Here is a 26,092-nt window from a genome sequence, read left to right on the forward strand (position 1 = left end):
CTTTTACGCTTGTATTGTGTTTTTTACTAAAGTATTATAAATCAGTGTGGTTTTTTTAAACACTACAGTGTTTTTTGTAGTAAAACAATGGTTTAGTTTCTGGTAAAGTTTCTACACCTAAACATAAACATCATTACTAAAGAGATTTGACTTTACTGCCTGCACATTTTCTTTATGAAAACAAAACAGTGCTGCCAAAATCATACTGCCCTATGTAAAATACTTAATATTGAATATAAACACTTGTGCTTTTTTGCAGGTAGTCTTTGGGATGGGATGTGTCTCCAGAATGAGTTTTGTGGGTGTCTGACCCAGCTAAAGTGATCCCAGTGTGGGGGGTGTGAATTCAGCAGTGCTGCCAAAATCATACTCCCCTATGTAAAATACTTAATATTGAATATAAACACTTGTGCTTTTTTGCAGGTAGTCTTTGGGATGAGATGTGTCTCCAGAATGAGTTTTGTGGGTGTCTGACCCAGCTAAAGTGATCCCAGTGTGGGGGGTGTGAATTCGGCAGTGCTGCCAAAATCATACTCCCCTATGTAAAATACTTATTAGTGAGTATAAACACTTGTGCTTTTTTGCAGGTAGTCTTTGGGATGAGATGTGTCTCCAGAATGAGTTTTGTGGGTGTCTGACCCAGCTAAAGTGATCCCAGTGTGGGGGGTGTGAATTCAGCAGTGCTGCCAAAATCATACTCCCCTATGTAAAATACTTAATATTGAATATAAACACTTGTGCTTTTTTGCAGGTAGTCTTTAGGATGAGATGTGTCTCCAGAATGAGTTTTGTGGGTGTCTGACCCAGCTAAAGTGATCCCAGTGTGGGGGGTGTGAACTCAGCAGTGCTGCCAAAATCATACTGCCCTATGTAAAATACTTAATATTGAATATAAACACTTGTGCTTTTTTGCAGGTAGTCTTTAGGATGAGATGTGTCTCCAGAATGAGTTTTTTGAGTCTCTGACCTAGCTAAAATATGAATTTAAGCAGTACTGCCAAAATTAAAATAATCAAAATAGACTACAGTGTCCTGATGACCCTGTGCCTTTAGGTAAATTTATATAATTTTGTAACTATTTATAACTGATTTCAGGCAAACACTTTTTTCAATGCCACTAACAATGTTACTATCTCTCGCAGACCTCTTCAAACCCAAATCATGTCATGTTACTTATCAGTTGCCAGTTTTACTAATCAGTATACTTTTAGTACTTTTTTTTATAAATTCACTGTTCTATTGTCAATAACATGTCATGGGAAAATCATTAAATATTTTTATTTACATTCTACATTGGAAAATCTGTTTCTGATTTGGGTTTAATTAACTATTTACATACATTTTGTTGATTTAGAATAAAGATATTTAAGCTAGCAAACAAATGGTATATTTTAAGTGTACAATTTAGTTTTCAGAAAAAAAAAGATACTTTACATTAAATAAAATGAATGGTCAACATAAATCATTATAAATATGATGAGGAGTCAAGGTTCGCAAACTGGGCAGATGAAGTGTTTGTTTTTCCTGGAGCGTTGCACGCAGTTGCAATGAAACCAGCGTGGGCACATGTCACAGCCAATCTAAACATGTCGACAAACAAATTTTGAAGTCAAGCATAGGTATTTCTTTAATCCATATCGAACAATACTTACATGAACATTATTATATCACCTTCAATTCATATGGCAAATTCAATAAAAGTTTGATAAAGGAAAACATTCTTTCTTCCAATGCTTACCCAGTTAGTTACTTTTTTCCCACTGTTCTTGTCCCCACACAGATGGCACAAGTCCTTAAGGTTAGCTAGTTGAGTATCATGCCAAGGCAGAAGAAACATTGTTGTCATAAAACAAGTTCTTAAAACATCACATTTTTTACAAGCACATGAATAATCACATATTTACCAACACTGTTAAATGGTTAAGGTACCAAAGAATTAATGAATATTGGAAATGTGAAACTTACCAGTGTTCTGTAAGACACAAGCCGCTATGGTCATCCTCAAGGCTGCCACACTTTTCTCAGATGTGGAAAAAAAGTAGCGGCTCATTATTTAGAAAACATTCTGCAAACTAAAAAAGAAAAGTGATTATGTAATTGAGAATGACATTTTATCTTTTTTTTTTTTCTTTATGATTTAAGGCTGCAAGACTGTCTTTAATAAAATAGAAGTAAGGGAATTCTAAAGAATGATGTCACTACTAGAATGATAACTACAAGGAAGTCCCCCTTCTATTGTCTTCCAAATATCTCCTTGTGTTGTTTTTCAATGGAAGTCACATTCATTTTAATATTTATCATTGACATTCATTTACCATCTAGGATGACCATCTCCATTAATATTTACCTCTGGTGTTACACTAAGGAAAGAAAGTCATATATGGCATAATGATAAATTTAACATACTTTCAAAACAAAAGGCCCACAGGAACTGCCATCTTGTTGGCACGAATGGGGTAACGTGCCACATGCCCACACTGAAAAAAATGTTATGTTGAATTTACTTAATTTTATTACGTCAAGGGGTTGCACGAAATAAATTTATCTAAATCCAGATATATTTTTTAAGTTGAGTGTACTTATATTTTGTAAATTGGTTGTACTTATATTTTATTAGTAATTTCAGATTAATAATATTCATAATTTTAGCTAAACTATTTTAAGTTGAATTTACTAAATTTTTTCAAGAATCAGCCTGTGAATCTCAACAATGGTGACAATTATAAAGCATGTTGCAGTGCATTCTGGGTGCCACCAATCAAAAATCATTCATGGATCCCATCATGCATTGCTGCATGAATAAATAATGAGCTTATGTTCAGAGGTGATCGGTTTCAGTGTTTCAGGTCAAACGATTATGAAATAATGATTATGTTAAAACACAACCAACACCATCAGATCCCCTTTTCTATTTGTTCAGCTGGCTGTTATAACTCAGGTACAGCAGCCAAACAAAATCTAAAGTTGATGGTTTCAGGGTAAAGAGCCCAACTAAAACACACACTGATCCCCATGATGGTAACTTAAAATTACGGTTGTAACATTACAGTTTTCTCCTTCTTGAATGTCTTCAATGTTGGCAATACAAAATAAAGAGTTTTTAATTAATCTTTTACGTCTGTCTGTTATTCAGATATTTTTGTTTAAAAATTGTTAAATGGTTAACTTTTAAGGAATTAATTTGATTAATTATTACTCAATTCTAATGTGTTAAATTTAATTAATAATATTGCTTGTAATCTGCACAATTTTATTGAGTAGATATAGCGTATTAATTTTACAGTGTATATGGAAATTAAATTAAACTTATTTTTTTCTAATTACTTTTAATTGAATGAAATTAACTTGTTTTAAACAAGGGCAGTGAATTTGAAAATTAATAATAAAAAATAAGTAGGATTAAATAACACATTATAATCAGTGAAATTAACCAGATAAAAACATGTAACATTTACAAGGGGTCAGAATCATTTTTTTCAGTGCATTTGGGCACGTTGTAGCCCTTCTGTATCATGAAGGACCTGTAATATTTATGATTATGGGGTAAAAACAAAATAAGAATTTCATTGTACATAGATACACATGACAATAAAAATCTTGAATTTGGAATTTATTAAATTAAATAGAATACTAAGAAACACCTTTAGAATTTCAGAAGATCTTGTTTAAAATGTTGATTTACATTGTTACATTCTGACACCTCTTGATGTTCGTTGTGGACTCTCCAAGAGGATCAAAGAACAGAGCCCTCTTCTCTTGTGGGATCATTATCTTAATAATAAAGATATTGCAAATAATTACAACAAAACCTTAAACGCTAAACAAATATTGTATTCAACCACTTAAAAGATAATTAAGACTGCTTATAAAACATATAACACGTACCGTCAGAGTCCAGTGATGGTTCTCATTAATGACCCCAAAAATGTACCTAAATTTGTTTGGATCCATCTGAAATTTCATTTAAAATAAAATCAACAAGTATTTTAAGATCTAGTGAGCAACAAACAAAAAAGCATTCCATGACCCATGTTTGATTGCTGTTAAATGAAATCTGACACTTTCTCCAATGTGACATGGCCCGGCCTGACATGGCCACACTGGACTGTTTATTTAGAATCAGAAATTCATATATAATTATTATTGAAATAATAATAATAATAATTCATTAATATATTCATCAGAAATAAGTTTTTTTCCTTATACCAAAACTCACATTACCTCTATTGTCTGTTGTATGATATAATACACAACTGATGTTTGTATGAAGATCACTACATGAGTTACATCTATGTTAATCACATTTATATTGCAGTTTTCAAAAAGTGTTGTGTTGTACTTACCTTGACCTTTGCTTTTTTGTGCTTCCAGATGTCGCTCATTTCATAAGAATCAATGCACACAGCCTTTTTTGTTGAATCCTTATTGTATTTTTGTACCAAAAGGTACATATAAGCATTCATGACCTGACAGCAATAAATGAAGACATATTAGTTTCCTATTAGAAAAAAATATTCACAGAGGTGATCTGTTTAATGATGTTTAATGTTTACTTTTTCATTTTGAACTTTAGATAGTTTTCTTTGGACAATATGTGTTTGTAAAACATTATTTTAACAAAATAATGAATAAAATGTTGAAACAGTTTGATATGAAGTGGCTTCATTCACAAACTGTTCGATTTTATTAACACAATTATATATAAGATGTGTACTTAACGTATACAAATATGTACACTGTGGAAACCAATAAGAAAACACAAACCATTTCAGAAACAAAAACATATTTACTTATTTTGCCAACATAACATGTTGTACAAACACATTATTATAATGGCTAGTTAAAACTTTAGAACCTAGCAAGATAACAATTTCCAAGTGAGTTGGTGCTTCTAAAAGAATCAACTCACCTCACTTTCAAAATGTCGTGTGGGTGCAGTCTGATGAATATCCGAGTAAAACAATTTGAAAGGCCCTATTTTGGAAATTAGCACATATAAGCTTTTTCCTTCCCAGGCTGCTTTGACACCTGTAAAAAAAAAAGAAAAACAATGCAAAGTCCAGAAAAGTTAGAAAATGAAACTCTGAGGAAAAATCCTAATTGAGGTTACATGTCTATCTTAAATTATGCATTGGTGTTACTCACAACTGGTGAATTCATGTGTAACTACTATGTGTATTTTGTATTATTTTCAGTAGTAGTAGTATTATAACTGTCTAAATTGTTGTCTAAATTGTTGTTTAAGTACATACGTGATTCTATATCTGAAGACCCTGAAAAAATTAAAGCTCCTGAAGATACTGTGGCATTGGCTAGAGGTGGAGATGCCAGTGAGGAGGGGCCTGAAGAGACCACATGAACTGGTGGTGGAGATGCCAGTGAGGAGGGGCCAGGGAGTGGTGGTGGAGATCCTGGTGAGGAGGGGCCTGAGACCACAGGGAGTGGTGGTGGAGGAGATGCCGGTGAGGAGGGGCCTGAAGAGACCACATGAACTGGTCGTGGAGATGCCGGTGAGGAGGGGCCAGGAAGTAGTGGTGGAGACGCCGGTGAGGACGGGCCAGGGAGTGGTGGTGGAGATGCAAGTGAGGAGGGGCCAGGAAGTAGTGGGGGAGACGCTGGTGAGGACGGGCCAGAGAATGGTGGTGGTGGAGATGCCGGTGAGGAGGGGCCAGGAAGTAGTGGTGGAGACGCTGGTGAGGACGGGCCAGGGAGTGGTGGTGGTGGAGATGCCGTTGAGGAGGGGCCTGTAGAGACCACAGGGTGTGGTGGTGGTGGAGATGCCGGTGAGGACGGGCCAGGAAGTAGTGGTGGAGACGCTGGTGAGGACGGGCCAGAGAATGGTGGTGGTGGAGATGCCGGTGAGGACGGGCCAGGTAGTGGTGGAGATCCCGTTGAGGAGGGGCCTGTAGAGACCACAGGGTGTGGTGGTGGTGGAGATGCCGGTGAGGAGGGGCCAGGAAGTAGTGGTGGAGACGCTGGTGAGGACGGGCCAGGGAGTGGTGGTGGTGGAGATGCCGGTGAGGAGGGGCCTGTAGAGACCACAGGGTGTGGTGGTGGTGGAGATGCCGGTGAGGAGGGGCCAGGAAGTAGTGGTGGAGACGCTGGTGAGGACGGGCCAGAGAATGGTGGTGGTAGAGATGCCGGTGAGGAGGGGCCAGGAAGTAGTGGTGGAGACGCCGGTGAGGACGGGCCAGGGAGTGGTGGTGGTGGAGATGCCGGTGAGGATGGGCCAGGTAGTGGTGGAGATCCCGTTGAGGAGGGGCCTGTAGAGACCACAGGGTGTGGTGGTGGTGGAGATGCAAGTGAGGAGGGGCCAGGAAGTAGTGGGGGAGACGCTGGTGAGGACGGGCCAGAGAATGGTGGTGGTGGAGATGCCGGTGAGGAGGGGCCAGGAAGTAGTGGTGGAGACGCCGGTGAGGACAGGCCAGGGAGTGGTGGTGGTGGAGATGCCGGTGAGGACGGGCCAGGTAGTGGTGGAGATCCCGTTGAGGAGGGGCCTGTAGAGACCACAGGGTGTGGTGGTGGTGGAGATGCCAGTGAGGAGGGGCCAGGAAGTAGTAGTGGAGACGCTGGTGAGGACGGGCCAGAGAATGGTGGTGGTGGAGATGCCGGTGAGGAGGGGCCAGGAAGTAGTGGTGGAGACGCCGGTGAGGACGGGCCAGGGAGTGGTGGTGGTGGAGATGCCGGTGAGTGGTAGGGTGCGCACAAGGACCTTTTAATATTTAAAACCTTGCAGATATTACTGTTCAGCTGCAATTTATAAAAGAAAACAGACTCTTAAATTTATCATGGAAAAGATGAAAGGTGTGTATATTGAAAAAAGTTTACATTTAATCATTGTTTATCAATGATTTAACAGTGAACATGTATGACTCACTTTGTTAACGAACTCTTTCCCCTGGTTGGTGAGGACTCTCTTCGGTGCCTCAAACTGATGCACAAATTTCAATAGGCAATCAGCAACCTCCCTGGCAGCCTTTGTCTTGAGGGGATAAGCCTGGGGCCACTTGGTCATGTAATCGATGATGACACAGATATATTGATTTCCATTTTCTGTAGGTGTTAATTTTCCAATTAGATCCATCCCCACAAGTTCGAAAGGCTGTTTAACCTAGAGTTCATTAAATAGAAAAACGATAATTAATTATATAATTTAATTGTGATTTCTAAATTAATTAAAAATATATATATATGATATAAGTGTGTGATGGAAAGGAATACCACAATTGGAATAATTTCACTTTGTTCCTTAACTGATGACCTGCTGGCCTGACATGGTACACACTGTGCCACCTGTGATCAAAACAGTATAATGTTGGAAATCATTTGCATTTTACAATATTGCAAAATTATTAACTCTGTACATGTTATTACCCAGGTGTCAATGTCCTGTGACATGCCAGGCCAGTAAAATCGTATTGATATTGCATTGCGTGTTTTTTTTTGTCCTGTGTGAGCTCCGAGGCTACTTGCATGGAACTCCTTGAATATTTTGTTTGCCTCTTCTGTCCCACACACAACTTTTGGTTTGATCTGTTGTTTTTTGCCTTTGTTTCGAATGTAATACAATTCACCATCTATGAAAAGAAAAAATAGACAAAAGAGACAAATTAATAAAAAATATACAACGTGTATATACTGTGCTGGCCAGAATGATTTTCACCCTTGGTAAATATGATCAAAGATGGCTGTAAAAAATAAATCTGCATTGTTAATCCTTTTGTTATTTTAGCAAAATAATTAGCAAAATTCTAACCTTTTATTGAAGTAAATTTATTGAGGGTGTGTGGTAGTGGGGGGGGGGGGGCATTAGGAAATATTTTTTTTTCTCCAAAACACATTGGGAAAAATTATTTTCCTCTTGAGTCTTCTCCTATAATGCCTGATGAGTTTTGAGAACCCCTGACCACAGTTAGGACCAATACTCACTTCATGGGAGCTCGGCCCATTCAAAAAAGTTGCCATTTAACTCATAGGCTGTGCAAGTTGCATTTGGATCCATTTTCGCACTTAAATATGTTACGAATTGGAGGATTTTGCTTAATAACGTATATGATGCAAGATTGCGCAATAGGGACCGTGGGGACACCTCTGGGGGTGCTCTTGAGCTGTGCTGAGGGGACAATCCTACAAACAGCCTTTTTGTCCACCTAGCTTCCATATTCTTCATCATTTTGTCCACGGAGCGCATAAACCTCCACCTAGCAGCCTGTTTTGCACAAATTCATCCACGGCGTGCCTAAAGTGCCACCTAAGTGACTACTCTTCACCGTAGTCTTCCTCACGATCCACGAACAGCCTAAAGTGCCACCTAAGTGCCTATTTTTCACCAATTCGTCCACGGCGTGCCTAAAGTGCCACCTAAGTGACTGCTCTTAGAGAACCAGACCTCCAGGCAGGGACCCCCACCCTGGTCCACCCTCTGCCCGACTCAGAGAACCAGAGCTCCGGGCAGGGACCCTCACCCGTGCACCAGGCGAACCCGGGGGTCCCAAACTTAAGCCCGGGCATTACTGTTTCGACTTATTAGAAATTAGGTCTTTATAGGCCTCTGAAGTAGTAAAATGTGACATAACTCCAAAATGCTGCAGTAAAATGTTTTGATATGAGGTGTGTATACTGTATGGGACGTCCCCTTTAAGAACTGACCATTACTTTTTTCTACTTATTAGAAATTAGGTCTTTATAGGCCTCTGAAGTCGAATAATGTGTCATATCTCCAAAAAGCTGCAGAAAAATGTTTTGATATGAGGTGTGCATACTGTATGGGACGTCCCCTTTAAGAACTGACCATTAGTTTTTTCTACTTATTAGAAATTAGGTCTTTATAGGCCTCTGAAGTAGTAAAATGTGACATAACTCCAAAATGCTGCAGAAAAATGTTTTGATATGAGGTGTGTATACTGTATGGGACGTCCCCTTTAAGAACTGACCATTACTTTTTTCTACTTATTAGAAATTAGGTCTTTATAGGCCTCTGAAGTCGAATAATGTGTCATATCTCCAAAAAGCTGCAGAAAAATGTTTTGATATGAGGTGTGTATACTGTAAGGGACGTCTCCTTTAAGAACTGACCATTAGTTTTTTCTACTTATTAGAAATTAGGTCTTTATAGGCCTCTGAAGTAGTAAAATGTGACATAACTCCAAAATGCTGCAGAAAAATGTTTTGATATGAGGTGTGTATACTGTATGGGACGTCCCCTTTAAGAACTGACCATTACTTTTTTCTACTTATTAGAAATTAGGTCTTTATAGGCCTCTGAAGTCGAATAATGTGTCATATCTCCAAAAAGCTGCAGAAAAATGTTTTGATATGAGGTGTGTATACTGTAAGGGACGTCTCCTTTAAGAACTGACCATTACTTTTTTCTACTTATTAGAAATTAGGTCTTTATAGGCCTCTGAAGTAGTAAAATGTGACATAACTCCAAAATGCTGCAGTAAAATGTTTTGATATGAGGTGTGTATACTGTATGGGACGTCTCCTTTAAGAACTGACCATTACTTTTTTCTACTTATTAGAAATTAGGTCTTTATAGGCCTCTGAAGTCGAATAATGTGTCATATCTCCAAAAAGCTGCAGAAAAATGTTTTGATATGAGGTGTGTATACTGTATGGGACGTCTCCTTTAAGAACTGACCATTACTTTTTTCTACTTATTAGAAATTAGGTCTTTATAGGCCTCTGAAGTCGAATAATGTGTCATATCTCCAAAAAGCTGCAGAAAAATGTTTTGATATGAGGTGTGCATACTGTATGGGACGTCCCCTTTAAGAACTGACCATTAGTTTTTTCTACTTATTAGAAATTAGGTCTTTATAGGCCTCTGAAGTAGTAAAATGTGACATAACTCCAAAATGCTGCAGAAAAATGTTTTGATATGAGGTGTGTATACTGTATGGGACGTCCCCTTTAAGAACTGACCATTAGTTTTTTCTACTTATTAGAAATTAGGTCTTTATAGGCCTCTGAAGTCGAATAATGTGTCATATCTCCAAAAAGCTGCAGAAAAATGTTTTGATATGAGGTGTGCATACTGTATGGGACGTCCCCTTTAAGAACTGACCATTAGTTTTTTCTACTTATTAGAAATTAGGTCTTTATAGGCCTCTGAAGTAGTAAAATGTGACATAACTCCAAAATGCTGCAGAAAAATGTTTTGATATGAGGTGTGTATACTGTATGGGACGTCTCCTTTAAGAACTGACCATTAGTTTTTTCTACTTATTAGAAATTAGGTCTTTATAGGCCTCTGAAGTCGAATAATGTGTCATATCTCCACAAAGCTGCAGAAAAATGTTTTGATATGAGGTGTGTATACTGTATGGGACGTCCCCTTTAAGAACTGACCATTACTTTTTTCTACTTATTAGAAATTAGGTCTTTATAGGCCTCTGAAGTAGTAAAATGTGACATAACTCCAAAATGCTGCAGAAAAATGTTTTGATATGAGGTGTGTATACTGTATGGGACGTCTCCTTTAAGAACTGACCATTAGTTTTTTCTACTTATTAGAAATTAGGTCTTTATAGGCCTCTGAAGTAGTAAAATGTGACATAACTCCAAAATGCTGCAGTAAAATGTTTTGATATGAGGTGTGTATACTGTATGGGACGTCCCCTTTAAGAACTGACCATTAGTTTTTTCTACTTATTAGAAATTAGGTCTTTATAGGCCTCTGAAGTCGAATAATGTGTCATATCTCCAAAATGCTGCAGAAAAATGTTTTGATATGAGGTGTGTATACTGTATGGGACGTCCCCTTTAAGAACTGACCATTACTTTTTTCTACTTATTAGAAATTAGGTCTTTATAGGCCTCTGAAGTCGAATAATGTGTGATATCTCCAAAAAGCTGCAGAAAAATGTTTTGATATGAGGTGTGCATACTGTATGGGACGTCCCCTTTAAGAACTGACCATTAGTTTTTTCTACTTATTAGAAATTAGGTCTTTATAGGCCTCTGAAGTCGAATAATGTGTCATATCTCCAAAAAGCTGCAGAAAAATGTTTTGATATGAGGTGTGCATACTGTATGGGACGTCCCCTTTAAGAACTGACCATTAGTTTTTTCTACTTATTAGAAATTAGGTCTTTATAGGCCTCTGAAGTAGTAAAATGTGACATAACTCCAAAATGCTGCAGTAAAATGTTTTGATATGAGGTGTGTATACTGTATGGGACGTCCCCTTTAAGAACTGACCATTAGTTTTTTCTACTTATTAGAAATTAGGTCTTTATAGGCCTCTGAAGTCGAATAATGTGTCATATCTCCAAAAAGCTGCAGAAAAATGTTTTGATATGAGGTGTGCATACTGTATGGGACGTCCCCTTTAAGAACTGACCATTAGTTTTTTCTACTTATTAGAAATTAGGTCTTTATAGGCCTCTGAAGTAGTAAAATGTGACATAACTCCAAAATGCTGCAGAAAAATGTTTTGATATGAGGTGTGTATACTGTATGGGACGTCTCCTTTAAGAACTGACCATTAGTTTTTTCTACTTATTAGAAATTAGGTCTTTATAGGCCTCTGAAGTAGTCAAATGTGACATAACTCCAAAATGCTGCAGTAAAATGTTTTGATATGAGGGGTGTATACTGTATGGGACGTCTCCTTTAAGAACTGACCATTAGTTTTTTCTACTTATTAGAAATTAGGTCTTTATAGGCCTCTGAAGTAGTAAAATGTGACATAACTCCAAAATGCTGCAGAAAAATGTTTTGATATGAGGTGTGTATACTGTATGGGACGTCCCCTTTAAGAACTGACCATTAGTTTTTTCTACTTATTAGAAATTAGGTCTTTATAGGCCTCTGAAGTAGTAAAATGTGACATAACTCCAAAATGCTGCAGTAAAATGTTTTGATATGAGGTGTGTATTCTGTATGGGACGTCTCCTTTAAAAACTGACCATTAGTTTTTTCTACTTATTAGAAATTAGGTCTTTATAGGCCTCTGAAGTAGTAAAATGTGACATAACTCCAAAATGCTGCAGTAAAATGTTTTGATATGAGGTGTGTATACTGTATGGGACGTCCCCTTTAAGAACTGACCATTAGTTTTTTCTACTTATTAGAAATTAGGTCTTTATAGGCCTCTGAAGTAGTAAAATGTGACATAACTCCAAAATGCTGCAGTAAAATGTTTTGATATGAGGTGTGCATACTAGGTGGGACATTGAATTCCAGAAACTTTTCATATAGTAAAAAATATATATGAAAAGGCAAATACAAAAGATGTATTTAGAAAGAATGTATACTTTATTTTACTTTTTTCCCCCAAATAATTATGTTGTAAACCTCTACATAAAAATTCTCTAGATGTGACCTATAAAGAAAAAAAGAAAAAAAAACATTAGTCAAAGAAATACACAACTTGCAAAGACAACATGAGTGTAAATTAAAAGTATAACACAGTAAAGTGCAAAAACTCTTGAAATATGACATCTTATTATATCGTCTCTCACAGAACGATAGATAGATAGATAGATAGATAGATAGATAGATAGATAGATAGATAGATAGATAGATAGATAGATAGATAGATAGATAGATAGATAGATAGATAGATAGATAGATAGAAAAAAAGAAAGAAAGAAAAAAGACAGATAGATAGAAAGAAAGAAAGAAATAAAGAAAGAAAGAAAGAAAGAAAAAAGATAGATAGATAGATAGAAAGATAGAAAGAAAGATAGATAGATAGAAAGAAAGAAAGAAAAAAGATAAAAAGAAAGAAAGAAAGAAAGAAAGAAAGATAGATAGATAGATAGATAGATAGATAGATAGATAGATAGATAGATAGATAGATAGATAGATAGATAGATAGATAGATAGATAGATAGATAGATAGATAGATAGATAGATAGATAGATAGTAATAGGCGCACACTCTTTTTTTTGGCGGCTGGTTTGACCGCAGTAACGTATCAGCGAATTTGTATTGATGGCGATTCAACTTTGCAACGTTCATATTTTTTTTAACGTGTGCATTGTTTAATCATGCATGTCGTCACGTTAAATAACATACGTTGCAGACAAATATAAAGTATATTGTTTTGTTTTTTTACCTAAAAGCAAAAAGGATGGCTAGCTGCACGTGAACCTGGCCTGGCCCATAGCATATAATTTGACTGTATAAGGCCTGGCCTCACCTTGGCTTTAACATATGATATACACATTTAAGATCAAACTTTAAACCATTTTAACAAAGAGAACTGATAACATACTTTAAATTTTTTGTAATATGAAATATTGTATGGCTCTCTTACCTTGGAGGTCAAAAGTGTTGGCCTTTTTTCTAAAATTAGATTTCTCCGTTTTGGAATACCCATCAGGGTATGAACCATTCTTTTTATAGTTTAATATTTGTTTGTATATATCAGGATCCATGTTAATCACCAAAAAAACGCCAAGAAACGTCTGCAAGCTGATGGTGAGTGAGTGTCTGGGTGGGTGGGTTTACGATGAGACAACAGGAAATAACTTTAAATTATTCAAAATAATTATACAATAAGAAAAAAAAATCAATTAGTGGGAGGCAATCCCTTGGTTCTAGGTAACTTTTTGTATAACCAACACAACAGACAGTTGTAAAAAAATATATATTTTATTAACAAAAGATACTACAATACAATGACACTGCAAAAGTGTACCTCAATGCACAAGGATGGTAAATATGGAGTATTGAGTAGTAGGCTACTGAAAATACAAGTGAACTATGTATGGTAGAATGTTATCTGATATGTAATAGGGTGTAAAATATCTGATGCCTTAAAGGGATAGTTCACTTTGAAATAGATTGTTTTTTATATAATGCAAATCTGTCATCATATACTCACCCTCATTTTGTTTCAAACCTGTAGGAATTTCTTTCTTCTGCTGAACAGAGAGGAAGATATTTAGAAGAATGTCAGTACCAGACAGTTTCTGGTCCCATTCACTTCCATAGTATATATTTTTTTCCCTACGATGGTACCAGAAACTAACTGGTTACTGACATTTTTCTAAATATCTTCCTTTGTGTTAAGCAGAAGAAAGAAATGTATACAGGTTTAAAACAACATGAGGGTGAGCATATGATGACAGAATTTTCATTTTAAAGTGAACTATCCTTTAAATAACAACTGAATAACAATTTGCAAATGAAATCTGAAGAACAGATATTTTACATTTAAGCATTTGCCAGACGCTTTTATCCAAAGCAACTTACATTCCATTATCCTATACATTATACATTGGTATGTGCAATCCTCTGGGATCTGCGTTGTTAACGCAATGCTCTTACCACTAAGCTACAGGAAAGCACAAGTGTATAAGTTCAATAATAAGTATTTTTACATAGGGGAGTATGATTTTGGCAGCACTGCCGAATTCACACCCCCCACACTGGGATCACTTTAGCTGGGTCAGACACCCACAAAACTCATTCTGGAGACACATCTCATCCCAAAGACTACCTGCAAAAAAGCACAAGTGTTTATATTCAATATTAAGTATTTTACATAGGGGAGTATGATTTTGGCAGCACTGCTGAATTCACACCCCCCACACTGGGATCACTTTAGCTGGGTCAGACACCCACAAAACTCATTCTGGAGACACATCTCATCCCAAAGACTACCTGCAAAAAAGCACAAGTGTTTATATTCAATATTAAGTATTTTACATAGGGCAGTATGATTTTGGCAGCACTGTTTTGTTTTCATAAAGAAAATGTGCAGGCAGTAAAGTCAAATCTCTTTAGTAATGATGTTTATGTTTAGGTGTAGAAACTTTACCAGAAACTAAACCATTGTTTTACTACAAAAAACACTGTAGTGTTTAAAAAAACCACACTGATTTATAATACTGTAGTAAAAAACACAATACAAGCGTAAAAGCACAGCTAGACAGTTATACGAGTTTGATCAAATAATAATACATAAAAATACATAATCAAAAATAATAAAATACATGATCAAAGACACATAACTAATAAATACATGATCAAAGATCAACACACAAATTGTTATCATGTAATTACGCTGTCTGACGCGTTTCTGTTTTAGCAACTGGCGAGGCGACTCAAATTGACGTCATCCGCGTGCTCGCGAGGGGAGTCAGATTCTGGCAGGGAGTAAGAATTCGGCACAACACCTGTGGTGCTTCTCAATATCCCTCCTCGTCTCCTCTCTCCTCTCTCCTCCGTCCTATGGAAGGCCAAAAGGTCCAAAACGTGTGAAACTGTCGTGTAAACACGTAATTACGCGTTAACGCGCAATTTACGTGTTAACACGTCATTACGTGTTAACGCGTAAATGACGTGTTAACACGTGAATTGCGTGTTAACGCGTAAATTGCATATGGAAGGCCAAAAGGGCCAAAACGTGTGAAACTGTCGTGTAAACACGTAGTTACGCGTTAATGCGCAATTTACGTGTTAACACGCGATTTACGTGTTAACACGTCATTACGTGTTAACGCGTAAATGACGTGTTAACACGTAAATTGCGTGTTAACACGTAAAATATTGGACATTAGCACCACCTACTGGTTTGGTGCTCTTGCTCAAACACACATAACCTAATTAGATTAAGCTTGGAAAAAGCCGTTTTTTAATGTGAAAATACATGTTGAACAATGTCTTTTCAGAATATAGGCTACAACTACATTTTAAATGGGCATATTTAGACAGTTAACTATAACTAATTAACCCAGATAGCACACGTACGTCGGGCCGACGTTGGCCCGATGTACAAAGTTCCATCGGCACGATGTCGCTCAGAGATCGTTTGCTCATCGGCAATATGTCTCCTCGACGTCGGCCTTTGATCGCAAATGATCTCCGGCCGATGTTTGAACGATGCAAAGCTGTAAATCTTTTGGCAGCTCTGCATGGGTTTTATAGGACCTTTATTTATAGGTCGGACCTTTCGGGCTACTCTTTACATTAGACACCATGCGCTGCTTTCATTGACGCACGCACTTACGAACACACACACACACACACACACACACACAGAGCGCGGAGATCGCGCTGCAACACTCACTCAGCAGCACATAAACTGTCAACATTGCCCCGAGACTTAAATTGATAAAATAGCTTTGATACTGAACACATGCAACTTTCATCCCTCAAAATGGCCATATTCAAGAAAAAAAAGTGGAGCAGTTTTACACTTCCATCTTACCTCGCACTCTTTCAACGTTAAACCGATGAAATACATGCTCTGCTTCTGTGAACAGTAAACCCCGCCTTCTATGATTTGATTGGCTATCTATTTGGATGGTCTCTGTAAGGTAGACCAGCCTAAAATGTAACTTTTAAACCTTTTTGCCATCCTAAAAACAGAGCGGAGCAAGAATTTCCAATATTGAATTTCCAGTTTGGCCATTTCTAACTATTGACATACTATTGTTATTATTGACGTATAATTATACAATGCAAAAAATGCTTTTCTTACTTAGTATTTTTGTGTTGTTTCCAGTCCAAATATCTAAAAATTCTTAAATCAAGAAGTATTTACTAGAGAAGTAAAATAACATAAGAAATTCTATTTTGTTTTCAGATAAACATAAAGTAATTTAAGTAATTTTTGCTTAAAACAAGATAAATTATCTGCCAGTGGGGTAAGAAAAAATAATCTTGTTTTCCAATTGAATCAAGATTATTTTTTGGCAGATAATTTAGCTTGTTTTAAGCAAAAATTACTTAAATTACTCTGTTTATCTGAAAACAAAATAGAATTTCTTATGTCATTTTACTTCTCTAGTAAATGCTTCTTGATTTAAGAATTTTTAGATATTTGGACTGGAAACAACACAAAAATACTAAGTAAGAAAAGCATGTTTTGCAGTGTAGGACTTGTCCCCCTCAATGTCTATGTACATATATACAGCCCTGGAGTTACTTGACTATCCAATATGAAAAAAGTAGGCTATACTGACATTGAAAAATATCTTCTTAATGTTGTGTGTAACTGTCTCTAGTATATAATGAGCAGACACAATTCAAGTTAAGACATTTTAATGACACCAGAAAGAACTCCAGGAGAAAAGGGATCAAAAAGGAACTGCAACAATGTAGAGAAGGATTCTTCCTGGCAACCTGTAACAGAGTGAAAAACATTGAGAAAATGCAGTTAGGACTAAAGCTAAGAATAAAATTGTCATTACACTGGATAATATAATTAAAAATCTAACAACAATCAAAGGTACATCAGCTGGCAAACCATTTAATAGTTTAATAGGTTTAATAGTCTATTTAAAGGGAATGATTGTTGTGGGGAGTTTGCTCAAACTATGGCAGCGATACAGCGAATAGTTGTGCTAAAAGACGGCGCCGTCCGCGGAGCGCTTTCAAAGGCCAGTGAAAGCATACTGTCAGTTAAGTTGTAAGTAGACGCTAACTGTTTCTCATGGGTTCGTATGGTATTTTAAACATTTACAGGGGTAAGTCTGTGATTTTATTGCCATCCGAATCCATAATGTCAGTGTTTATTTTCACCCAACCCGCATACATTTCTTAATTGCTTTTATAAAGAACACCGCTTTCTCAGTTAACGCAGTGAAGCAGCCCCTGCACGAGAGAATAATTGATTCTCGAGCCATCGATATCAGCAGATTCAGCACCATCGCCACGGGCAGCACTGGGTAACGTCACACGTAAGAAGGAATATCTTTAGCAGCTTTCTAAGGTATGGTCCGGGGAACACGCCTATAAATGGTATACCTTTAGTTAAGTTATACCTTAAGAGTCTTCGTAGCATGCTAAGAGACAACGCTATCGGGAAACCCAGCCCAGGTGTTTATGAATGAGACACTGAATTAATTGGTTTTAAAAGTGTTTGAATTAATGATTCAATTGAGTATCTTTTTTTTAAATAGACTAGAACATGTTATTCTGATGTATGTTATCGTGATCTCCATTTTAAACAAAACAAAAATGATTTTAAACCAAATAGATTCTCAGTTTATCCTGAATTAGGAGCCGTTCACATATCGCGTCTAAAACGTGTGGAAAGCGCTCTCTCCTTTCTACAAGCTCTTGCGCTCCTGTGGCGTCTGTCGTTGCTATGCAACCATGAACTGCGCTCTCCATGATGACGAGGAAGTATCAGCAAAGGATTAATTGATTTCTAGCCCTTGCATTAGCTTTACTACTAGATATATTTATGGAGATGAGAAATTAAAACTCGCCCTGTACAGCTATGATCGGCTGTTCGGCCGAGTTTTCCATGTTGTTACGGAAAGGCCAAAGCTGATCGGTTGGTTTTTGTCACATGACCCGCGGTGCGCTTGTGGCATTCTGAAAAGTTGAGATGTTTTCATCTTGCTGTGGCATATGCGTGCCTGGAAAAACGAGCACGCCGCATCGCATGCACGTCACTTCTATTATGGTATTACCGGTGTTGTCACACTTTGATTAACCGGTGGGGAAATATCCGAACGTATGACTTACAGAAGGTACAATTAACTAAGAACGTTTCGGGAAACACGTATTAACGATAAGGTACAGTTTAAGGTATAACTTAGGAATGATGTAGCGTTAAGAAGGTTTCGGGAAATCCAGCCCTTATCATAATTAAAAACGTGTTTCCTGAAACGTTCTTAGTGTTGCGCTTTTATTGAGCAGGTCATGCAATAACATAAATTAGTTATTTACACCAATAAGGTGATGCGGCTGCTGGGAAATCTGGTGAGTTTTGGAGGTGGAGCATTGAAGAGAGGGGTGTGTTTGTTTGGGTTAATTCCAAATATCAACAGTGTCCAACAGCGTTTTTGAAATATCGCTTACCCCACCTTAATATCTGGCAGTTTTTTTATGTCCATCTATAGTTGCCATCATCTGAAGTCTTCACAAGTGAGGCTGGATCCAAACTGGAGCTGCTATAATCTCTAGTGAACTTGCTGAGCATCCTGAGATAGAAACAGGGAAGCAACAGGAGAAAGATTAGCATAGCTGCAGTTCATATTATTTCAGGCAAAGGATGATCATGTGCACTTTTTCATCACATATTAACTGTAAAACAAGATTATGAGATGTGTTAATTGAATGCTTGGCTAAAGAGTTGTGTCTTTAGTCTAGATTTAAATTGGGAGAGTGTGTCTGAGCCCCGAACATATCAGGAAGGTTATTTATGAAAGTAAAAGAGTAGCAAAACTCAAGAGCATAAAGATGTGAATTTGAGAACTTGTCCCCTGTAAAATACCAAAGTTCAAAGTTGAATTTAGAGATTTGCACTTGCAGAACGTGACTTAACGCATAGACAGTGATATTAAAATAAATAAATGATAACTCTGTAAACACCATACTAATTAAAAATAGACTACTATGTACAGTTAAGCATTTTCCTCACATAGAAAACTAGTATAAAACACTTAAAGGTTGCATGGTATGAAAATTTCACTTTATGAGTTTTTTTAACATTAATGAGTTCCCCTAGCCTGCCTGTGGTCCCCCAGTGGCTAGAAATTGCGATAGGTGTAAACCAAGCCCTGGGTATCCTGCTACGCCTTTGAGAAAATGAAAGCTGGTAATAATCATAAATTTTTCTTGAGCGTCAAATCATCAAATTAGAATGATTTCTGAAGGATCATATGAAGCTGTGATGCTGAAAATTCAGTTTTGATCACAGGAATTAATTACATTTTACAATATATTCACATAGAAAACAGTTATTTAAAATTTGTTATGTTATTTCACAATATTATTGTTTTTAATGCTGTCTTGGTGAACATAAGAGACTTCTTTCAAAACATAATTTTTTTACCAACACAATTAGTGCATGTTAGACATTAGTGTATGTTTGAAGTTTTACTTACTAATCATATGGTTCATGGCGCCTTAGAGATGATGATCCGCCCAACTCTGCTAAGGTGGAGGCCAGGGCATCAACATTGAAGGATCTAGGAACACAACAAACCATTTGTCACAGAGCCAACAATATTATTATATAATGCCAGGTTTATTACAAGTAAGAAGCTATAGCTAAGCTATATTATATATAAGCTACAGCAGAGGTGAAATGTTTTTCTGAGATGAGTTTCTGCATCTATTTGACCTGCATCTGGGCATGGAGTACCTACTACGGCCTGAGGGAAGTAGCTTGAACTGGCAGGACAAAGGATGACTAGGGTCAGCTGCAATAGATAGTGCCTTCTTTGCCACTCTGTTGGAGTAGTGGCTAAATGTGTGAGAGAGGGGGAAAGTTAAAGCCTGCAATCTTGCTACACGTCCTAACAATACTCTCTAATCGTTTTTTGTAGACAAGGAACCAAACCAGCAGATAAAACAGAAGGTTAAACAGACTGAATAAAACAAGAATAAAACATTCTCATCAAAGTGGGGTCAATGTTAAAATTCCTCAGTCTACGGTAAAAATACATTCGCTGCTGGGCTTTGGCACAAACAGCATCAGTGTGTGATTCAAAACATAGCTTACTATCAATTATTGTGCCAAGGTTGTATTCTTGTATTATCTCAATAGGTTATGATAGTAAGGGGAAGAGGGGGACTCTGTTTCCTAAAATCAGTAATTAATTCTTTAGTTTTGGATTTCCTAACGTTACCTACCTACCTGTATTTCCTACTTCTCCGGCAGTAGCTTTCTTCAGAAATGTTGAAGTCGTGGAGCTTTCCCTCTGTTATGGGTTATTTTGTTCCTGCTGAAATTTGCACAGAACATTTTGTTTAATCAATATTTGTTTACCATTGAGCTAGTTTCAACCATGTAACTTAAGTGTAAGTTCTCCATATAAGTGACGTCACCGATTACATACGTTTATGTTTACGTTTGTGTAAAATAAATTAGCTCACTTCCAAGTAAAACCTTTACAAAACCTCTCATATACACATAAGAGGTGATTAAAAGCCCAAACTTTCATAAACAAAAGCTCAACCGAGTTAACGTTAACTTAACTTACCTCTTCTGAAAACGGTTGAGATGCTAACGGACTTTTTCCGAAGACACAAAGCCATGTCTATAAAAGTAAATTATTCAACATAAGCGTATCAATTACAAGTAAGAGAAGTGTCAAGACAGTTGTGTGTATTATCCGTGTGATTTTAGAGACTAATATCACCTGAAAGTGTAGCACCCTAACCACCTGATTAGGGGAGATAAAGAGTCAATAAAAGACACAGGACACGGAGCTGCTGCAATATCTTCTGAGTCTCTGTATTGTCTGACATTAATGCAATTATTTCTGCATTCTCATATATCAATGAAAAGTATAACAACATATCTCTTTTAGAGAAAAACAATACAAAAAAATATAGAATTACTCACATATAGTTTCTCAGATACGGTTTCCATCAATTAAACAAATAATTTCAATACAAACTTGAATCACAATGCATATTAATAATACTTACTGCATATTACATACAATATTCACATATGATACTCTACATTTTAAACATATGTGCCGTTTACCATATCTTCAACTCATTTAAACTTCTTAAATTAGCTCAGGAATTATTGCATATTAGCAAAACTAATTATCTCTTTACACACCATTAGCATGAACACATATTACACTTTCTCTTATGAACCAACAGATTCCTTTTCTTTAAGCACTATCACCTGTAACTTAACTGTTAAATTAGTTCACAATAACACCAATATTATGGTATTAATTCACTCCGTTTTCACATTTCTATGACCGCATGGTCTCTGCCATCAGTTTAGCATTCACCAGTTGTACATGTGATACACGCGGGAAACTTGAACCGAACTTTTAGACATATATATATATACAATGAATACACTTCAAACAATGACACTTGCCATTTTTCACAGCCTTGACTTATATAAAGTGTATTTTCACTACAATTTAGTAATATCATACCTGATTAGGGGAGATAAAGAGTCAATAAAAGACACAGGACACGGAGCTGCTGCAATATCTTCTGAGTCTCTGTATTGTCTGAGCAGCGCGCCCCTCCCCCAGCAGGTGAAAATCCCCAAGGCAAAAATAATCAAATGATCAATCATCCATACTAGGCAAGGAATACCAATCGCCATCATCCAAAATCATATACTGTGCATTAATGACATTCAGTTTATTTTTCAATGACGACATATTGATGACACTAATTATTACTAGTTTTATATATTTTTATAACCACCACACTCTCCCCTTCGAAAATACATGTCGTCCCGACATTACTTTGTTTTCACTTTCTTTCTTTAGGTGGTGCTGTTTTATATGCAAATGTTCTAATTTATGTATGCACTCCCGGTTAACTGTATGTTCAGTTCATCAATAAAGGTATGTGTATCTCTTGTCCTCCTAATACTGCTTTTTTTTCTAATCCATTCTTTTCAGTGTGCATACAAGTCTTTGTATGGGTAAAAGTATACTGGCTGATACTGTGATGCTGGGTAAGTCCATGGAGTCATGCTGTGTATTTCATATGGCGTGGGCTGAAACGCTATTGTGTTCATATGCTCTACATTATAGCATGCAGGGGTACCCAGGTAATCATAGGTGAATGTCTTTGGTGGTCTCCTCTCTCTCTTAGGCAATCTACACTCCTGTTCCTCTTCACTGTTTGTTTCCCACAGGACTCGATGTCCATCTGCTGTGTCGTCAGATTTTTCTCCAAGTTGTTCCTCCTCCATCACATCAGCTTCCTGTTGAGGTATCTCCTTATTTTCCTTTTGAACTTCTGTTTCCTGTTCCTCCACGACCTTTTGACCAATTTCTTCCCTTTCCTTTTCAGGTTCACTGGGCCAGATAACTGGTAAGTTTCCACTTGCTAACTCACTTTTTCCCTCCACAGGTTGCTGAGACTGGACCGCAGGTAAGTACCACTGACTACATCCTTCATCGTCTTCCTCTGAGCTAGAATCATCTCTTTCTACAGAGGTAGGTTTATCCACTTTTTTCTTTGTTTTTGGCTGTGTTCTGAGCTCCAATTCCATTGGCAGGTAATCACACGGTAACAAGAGATTTCGATGTAGGACTCTTGATCTTCCCTTCCCTCGTTCCGGCTTGACTTCATAAACAGGGCCTTCTTCTCCCACTCGACGAATAACTGTGTGTATATCATCTTCCCAGTGATTGCGAAGCTTTCCTGTACCTCCTCTAGGTGTGAGATTTCGCACCAGAACACGATCTCCCGGGTGCAACACTGAGTTCCTCACTTTACCCTCATGGTTCCTTTTGTTTCTTTCTGCTGTCTTCTTGCTGTTCTCTTTGGCAATCTCGAAAGCTTCCTGCATTCCTTGCCTCCATCTCTTAACGTATTCCTTATGGTTGTTAGTCCCTTCCGCTGCCGTTAATCCAAAGAGCAAGTCAATGGGTAGTCTCGGCGATCTCCCAAACAAGAGATAGAATGGCGAAAATCCAGTAACCTCACATCGCGTACTGTTGTAGGCAAAAGTAAGTTTGTTCAATGACTCCTTCCAGTTGGACTTCTGCGTTTCCGTCAAGGTTTTTAACATCTGGAGCAACGTCCGGTTGAAACGTTCAACCTGTCCGTTTCCTTGCGGGTGATATGGGGTTGTTCGCGATCCTGCAATTCCACAATTCTTTTTTAACTGGTGAAGCAACTGATTCTCGAATTCTGCTCCCTGGTCATGATGAATCCTTTGGGGAAATCCGAATTTTAGTGCATAGTCATTGAATATTCGATCAGCGACAGTTTTTGCAGATTTTGATGTGGTGGCGTACACTTGTGCAAATCTTGTGAAGTGATCAATTATCACCAGGATATATTCATACCCTCCTTTACTCCTGTCCAGGTGCAGAAAGTCAATGGAAATGAGTTCAAATGGGTGAGTGGTGACAATATTCATGAGTGGTGCTCTGGTTTCTCTACTTGGTTTCTTTTGTTTCAGACAGTTACAACTCTTGGTCACAAAATGTTCAATTTCACCCTGCATTTTTGGCCAGAAGAATCTGTCTCCAATCAATGACGTCGTCCTCTCCACTCCTTGATGCCCCATTTTACTATGTAACTCCTGAAGGACCCGTTGTTTATATATTTCAGGCAGCACAAGCTGAGATCGGGTAGCTGTCTTCCGGCGGAGTATTCCATCTTCTCCAATGCACAGTTTGTCCCATTGACGCAGCAAACTTCTACCCTGTGCACTGAATGTCCTTAATAAGTGTCTGGAGGGTTTTTCGCCAGCCATCTTACATTGTACTACAGGTCCAATGTGGGTGTCACTACTCTGCGCTTGACGTATATCATCGGTGGAAAAAGACTGGCCGGACTCAGCACACTCCGTAGGGTCATATGGCGAACTCATGGCTGTCCATGACATGGCAAGATCTTGAACTTCTACAGCCTGTATGGTTGCTTCGACACAATCGGATGAGAGTTCCTCCGTACATTGCTCCATCATTGTTCCAACTTCCAGTGGCATCCTGGATAAACTGTCCGCATCAATGTTTTCTTTGCCAGGGCGGTATTTTATGGTGAAATGGAAATCCGCGAGCTCCGCAACCCACCTGGATCCAGTCGCATTGAGCTTGGCACTGGTCAATACATAAGTCAGCGGATTGTTGTCGCTGTACACAGTGAAGGTAGGTGCGTAGTACAGATAATCACGGAACTTCTCTGTGATGGACCACTTCAAAGCTAAAAACTCCAATTTCCCAGAGTGAAGATGATAGTTTCTTTCAGAGGCTGTCAGTGTACGGGATCCATAAGCAATTACTCTAAGTTTCCCATCTTGCCTTTGGTACAGAACAGCACCAAGTCCCTGGTTTGAGGCGTCTGTATGGAGTATAAACGGCTGTGAGAAATCAGGAAATCCAAGGACCGGAGGTTCCGCCAAGCAGTCTATTAGTGTCTCCAATCTCTGCTGATGTTTTTCTGTCCATAAAATGAGCTTCTGGGAAGGCACTCCTCTCTTTTTGTTTTTTGTACACTTGGTGGTGGTTCTTTTGTGTCCTTCGCCCTTTGTCTCCACTTCTCCTTTCAGCAAGTCATAGAGCGGCCCGGCGATCTTGGAGAAATCTTTGATGTATTGCCTATAGTAACTTAACAGGCCAAGTACGGCTCTCAACTGACCCACCGTGCTAGGTCTTTTCTCTCTCAGGGCTCTCACAGCCTCGGTGTCAGCAGGGTCAATTTTACTTCCTTCCGCGGACACAATCCTCCCCAGGTAACGAACTTCCCGCTTGAACACCTCACATTTACTAGGCTTGAGCTTGATCCCATATCGCCTTAAATGCTGCAGGACTCTTCTCACATCATTGACATGGTCTTCAAAGGATTTGCTGAACACTAGCGTGTCATCAAGGTAGGGGACACAGCAATCGTCTCGGAGATCTTTCAGGCACTCTTCCATGCAGCGTTGGAAAGCCGCGGGAGCGTTCATCAGACCAAAAGGGATACGAATCCATTCATACAATCCCCATGGCGTTACAAAAGCTGTCATGGGTCTACTCTCTTTGGCCATGAAACCCTGATGGTATGCTTTTCCTTGGTCAAGTAGTGAGAACCAGCTGTTTCCTCCGAGACTGTCCATGATATCTTGAACACGTGGAATGGGCTGTCGGTCGGGGGTTGTTTTCCGATTTAATTCTCTGTAGTCAATACACAATCGCAAGCTACCATCCTTTTTCCGGACGCAGACCACTGGTGAGGAATACGACGAGTTTGACTGTTTAACCCATCCTTGGGCAATGAGATCGTGTAGGTAATCCTTCATCTCTTTGTACAGGGGACGCGGTACTGACTGGTAAGTGCGTGCGACTGGGATCGTGTCTGTTAGTTTGATAGTCAACTGCAGCCCATCTATACAGCCAATGTCATCATCGGATTTTGAAAAGGAAGCTGCTTCCTCTCTCAGCATCTGTCTTACAATTTGTCTTCTCGACTCACTGAGATGGCTTAAGTCCAGCGGTGGTTCCCATGCGATGTCAGAGTTATGGCTGGTTTCATTTGTTATTTGATTGACCCTCACAGAAGTTAAGTCAGGTCCCTCACAAGTAGCAGTTGGATACACTGCCTGTACAGGTTGCACTGTGCCTATGACCATCTTGCCTGCTAACAGTAGGTCATGATCCGTAGGGTTCTGTACACTGACAATTATGTGGGGAGATGTATGTTGTCGCAGTGTTACAATCGTCTCACAGAACTCCAACCC

At 38.1% G+C, this 26,092-nt stretch overlaps 1 long non-coding RNA gene across 1 annotated transcript; it reads right to left on the bottom strand.

Moving 5' to 3' along the window:
* Window positions 1–16,992: 16,992 nt before the first annotated feature.
* On the bottom strand, window positions 16,993–21,514 carry LOC311277775. Its single transcript, XR_014625319.1, has 7 exons — window positions 21,066–21,514; window positions 20,907–20,963; window positions 20,561–20,648; window positions 20,070–20,167; window positions 19,806–19,889; window positions 18,783–18,899; window positions 16,993–17,088 (listed from the first exon to the last, which is right to left on the bottom strand). It is a non-coding gene; the product is annotated as an uncharacterized lncRNA (long non-coding RNA).
* Window positions 21,515–26,092: the final 4,578 nt, after the last annotated feature.

This window comes from Rutilus rutilus (genome assembly GCF_951802725.1).
Source record: "Rutilus rutilus genome assembly, chromosome: 18".
In the NCBI taxonomy this organism is placed as follows: Eukaryota; Metazoa; Chordata; class Actinopteri; order Cypriniformes; family Leuciscidae; genus Rutilus; species Rutilus rutilus.